Source organism: Prunus avium, chromosome 3 (assembly GCF_965620075.1).
Source record: "Prunus avium chromosome 3, drPruAviu1.hap1.1, whole genome shotgun sequence".
NCBI classification, from domain to species: Eukaryota; Viridiplantae; Streptophyta; class Magnoliopsida; order Rosales; family Rosaceae; genus Prunus; species Prunus avium.
The window spans coordinates 24,776,665-24,781,583 of record NC_142286.1 but is presented as its reverse complement, the minus strand read 5'-3'; positions in this window follow the sequence as shown (position 1 = coordinate 24,781,583).

The following is a 4,919-nucleotide window of genomic DNA, read 5'->3' as shown; positions in this document are numbered from 1 at the left end:
TGGAAGGGGCGTACTCTTGGTCAAACTCTGCCGATGATTCCAAAATTGGTATCCTTCGTATCGGCGACCTCCTTCCCAGACTTCTCAGCCGTGGATCGTCTAGGCGCGCTTTTTTCCTGATCGGCGATCCCTGCCGTTCAGTTTGCCGTTCGGCCTCCCGATCCAATAGCCTATGGCGACAATCGGAATAGACCTTCTTCGGCACATGGGGCTTATTTTTCGGTGCCGGGACTACCAACGGTTTAGACAGTGCAGGGGTTGCCTCGGTCACCCATTTACCCTTCTTCTGCCGATGGGGGGCCTGTAAACTCTGAGACGATCGGTCGGTCTAAATATTTTGCGTTTGCTGCTGGTTAAGCAACTGCTGTGTTTCGTCTACTCTGGACGAGAGGAAATTGTTGTGTTCTTGTAACCTGGCCATGTCCTGTCGAAGGGACACGACTTGGGCTAAAAGCTCCGCATTTTCAGTGGTTTGGAGCACAGGGGAGTTAGTTGCCGGCGTGTATGGGGGTGGTGCAGGACTAACCCCGCTTGGCATACCGAACGGCATTCCCTCCTGTGGTACAAACGTGGTTTTTGCAGTGGTCCCCATATGTTCGGGATGAAGGGTCGATTTGTTTATCGTTTCCCACATACGGTGCCAAACTGTTGACGCCAAAAACTGGTTCACAGGCTTTAAGGGTCAACTTAGTAATTTTACGCCTTCGGTATCCTTTTGGTCTCGGTATGGAGAGCAATCTGCAAAAGTAGCAAACGCTCGGTAAGACCTTGGGCACCGGTGCGGTACCGGCCGAAGGCTCTCCGATGCTTAAGTAAGTTCGGGATTAGAAAGTTCAACTGACAAATCAATAGGCTTGTATGCCGTAAGTTCTGATTACCTCTGTTTTGGGGTAGTTGGCCTCTTTTATAGGCCTTGGGAGGTGTGCACTTTGTTGATAATTTCGATGTGGGACTGTGGACGTCGCTTGGGAGCATGCCACGTGTCCCAGAAGAGTGTGTTGTCCTAATGGAGCGATCGGTAGGTAGGGTGCTGAGGGCGTCCTTGACCAGGCTCGATTTCCTCCACGTGTCTCGTTCTCATTGGCTGTTCATTTTGGGTATAAACATGTTTTGATATACCGTGTCAAAATTTCATAGAGACATACCATGAGTCACTACTAATGGGTCCAGTACTGATTATATCTCCAACTTAATCACATGTTAACTCGGGGATCAGGTAAGTGAAGAAAAGGGAAAAAAAAAAAAAAGTATTATGTTCTTTTACCAAAGTAATATTATATTGTGCAGAATCCTATAAAGAAAAAAAATATTTGGCACAAAAATATTCAATAAATGAAAACACATTTTGGTTTGGAAAAAAAAAACATGTTTTGGGGCAACCTGTTGTTCACCTTCTCGCAGGGTTGCCTAGTATTTTTATGTGTTTAACGAAGACAAATGTGGCTACAGCCTACATGACAAATCACATAATTGTAACCTAGTAGCTAGTACAATATTCTCTTACTACATGACAAAAACTAGTTTTGAATGCCTTAATTTAAATTATAAGCGCCGAATTTGTATAGATATCAAGAATTCCTTGTGACTATTTGTAGCAGTAAAATAAATAAAAAAAGTTTAGCGTGTAGGTAATTTCGTATAGTAAATAATTGTGGAGCCCACATTTCATTAAAAAAAATTACCAAGCCCTTTGTGCGTAATCCAAATTTTCTATAAATATAAGAGTACACGAGATTTTTACTTGGAAAACCCCCAACGGTAGCTTGGGCTCAGTAAATTGAGCACAATATGTGAAGGGGAATGCTAGCAACCTTCTCTCTAACCTTCTCCTTTGGGCCTTCTTCATTTTCTTCATGACATGTGGCACTTTATTTTCTTTCAAAACAATACCATTAATGCATCACACAAGCTACATTTTGCTTTCCAAATTTAACCTTATTAAATATATTATCTTTTGTGTATTGTTTTTTTTTTATTATTATTTTCAAAAACCAATTAATAAAGAATATCGAATCGTTTAACAAGCACCTAATTTCATTTTTTTAAAGATCAGTTTTAAGAAATTGAATAATTAACACATTAAGAAGGAAATATGAAAAAAAATCGAAAAAACAACCCATAACCCAACCACAGGGGACGGGAAGAAGAAGTGGGTGGCGGGGATCGACGCCGCAGTGGTGGGGGAAGATCGACGTGGGTGGGAGTCGTCTTCGTTGTGAAGATCAATGGGGTTGCTGTTGGAGATCAATGTGATGTGTGGAGGGGAGGGCGAAAATCGAGGCGAGGTGGTTACGGCTCATTACGCAGCCAAGGAAATCAACGGCGGGGGAAGGGTTGTTGGCTAGAGAGAGAGAGAGAGAGAAAAGGAAAGGGAGAGTAGTGGCAGTGGATGGCTGGGTTGGATTGGCAAGGATAGGGGAGAGAGAATGGTGTGGTGGCTGCTATAAGCGAGGGTAGGGAGCGAGGGCTGCTAGGTCAAAAAAAACAAAAAATTCTATTAGGCCTTCTCCAACCCATGAGGGGCTAAACCCAAAAAATAACTATTTGGGTTTTGCCCGGACTCAAATCGTTTTTTCTCCCAACCCTCCGGACTCAAATTTTAAGTCCACAATTTTATTAAATTGTTTAAGAATGGTTTAAGTCTTTTTTTTTTTTTTAATGGATAAATTTTCTTCATTCAATCTTTTTAAATAACTTCATAATTAAATTTTTTGAACAATTTGACCTAAAAAAATTGAAATCCCACAAATATAATTTGACCTAGATTAATTTAAAATATTGTTTTGACCATTGGATTTAAGTTTCAGCCGTTGGAATTTTTTTTTTTAACCATTAAAATAGTTTAGATTTAATCTAGATCGTTGATTTAAGTTACATTTAGAATATTAAAAAAAAAAAAACCAAATAGCAACAGCAGCTTGACAAGTGGCGGGACAAGCAAACAAATTTGAACAGCACAGCAGGTCAGCTGGGGCCCACGTCAGATTCTGTGCACATAGGTCTGTTTTAGGTGCAGTGGGCTCCATTGAATAGTGTTGGGTCCAGGCAATACTTGGACCCATATTTGGGTTTTCCCAAATTTTGGGTCCTTCATTTTCTTGGGTTGGGAGAGAATTTGGGCAATATTTTGGATTTAAGTCCTTGGGTTGGAGATGGCCTTAGTATTAATGTCTAGTCTTATTTTTCTATTTGTTAAAAAAATGGATTAATTGAAGGATACATTTAATAAGGGTAAATTGGGAAACAAAAGTTAATTTTACTAATGCATTAATTACATTATTTTAAGTGTAAGTAAAGTGCCACATGTCATGAGAATAAGGGAGAAGGTTGTTGTTAATATTATGTTAACTCGCAATTGTACGGGGCAATTAGTAGTATAGCAAGACAAGTACGAGGTCGTACCCACGAAGACTGAGAAGTTAAAACTAGTTATGTACTTAGATTACCAAATTCAAGAAAGTAGGAGGTTATGTCTAAAACAGAATTTAAAACAAGAGTGGTTGTGATTGTTGAACAAAAGAAGCAAAATGAAATTGCAAACAAAAACAAGTAAACAAATGTAACAAAGAGTGGTTTTAAGAGTTGGAAAACAGATTTTGAGACTAGGGCATTCGAATCACCATAACAATTCAATTCTGGGTTATAAAGATTCAAGTAACAAGTCTAATTCAGATTCAAAGATTGATTCTAGCTAAAGTATGATTAGGCCATGGTGTTTGGTCCTAACCTTGAGTTCCTAATTCCCTAATTTGATCATTTGTTGTCTAACCTAAAATTAAGCATTAGGAACCCATTAAGCATAGAAGAACATTTTAAACAACCAAGTATGAATCTAATCCCTGTTGTCGAATGTCCATACATACTCTTCCTATTCATAGTTCAATTCGAATTAAAGCATGGTGTATACTCTTAATTCAAACCAAGATAGTTAACAAACAAGTTCTAATGGTGATCAATCATTCAAACAAGCATGTTAACTTATAAGCATAATGAATAAGAACATGAATCATGAATCAAACTTGAAACTCCAAACTTATAAACCCAGAATATTCATGTTAGGTTACATCGAAGCCCTAGTTATGGATTTAGCTACTCATAATGGAAAAGAGACTTGAACAGAAATGAGAAAACATAATGAATGCAATAAGAGTAGAAAAACCCTTTTTCTGAAGTTCTTGTGGTGTCCAAGGCTTCTCCAAGTGCTTCTCCACTTCTAATGCTTCTCCAAGATCTTCCCCACTTCTAGAAAGATGTATGAAGGATATGGAGGTGATTTGGGATGAGTTTGAGTGAGTGGTGATGGCTAAGGAAGATGAAATTCGTAGGGAAATGGAAGAGAAGTTTGCTGGAGTTGTTTTGGTGATTGTTGGAGTGTTTGGGATTGTGAGAGTGTTGGAGGATGGTTGGAGTGAATTGTGGGGTTGTGAATCCCAGGATTTGTTGTGTCTTGAATGTGGAATGGATGTGGTATTTATAGGGAGAGGGGAGTGATAAATCTGAATTCAATATGGCTAATGCATACAACACATGCATTATAAAAGATGAATTGGTTGATGCACTTCACTAATGCATACAACACTTGCATTATAAAATCTGAATTGGTTGATGCACTTCACCAATAAATCCCACCAGCAGCCCTAGCTCATCTTCATGTCACCATGACCAAGCTTCCAACCAGCTACAATAGCTCATGCCTAGCTCACCATGACCAAGCTTCCAACCAGCTCATCCTGAGGTCAGCATGACCAGAAACTTCAAGGGCTTACAACTTGGGCTAGGCTGAATCAAATGAAGACTTTAAGATGTCCATTGTGAAGTTCAGAATGTGTATGATCCAACCACATAAGTATTGTCCCAATCCAAGCTCGGAGGAGGAAGTTAAGGCCGAAACAAATTGCTAACTCAGTTTGCTCGCTGAC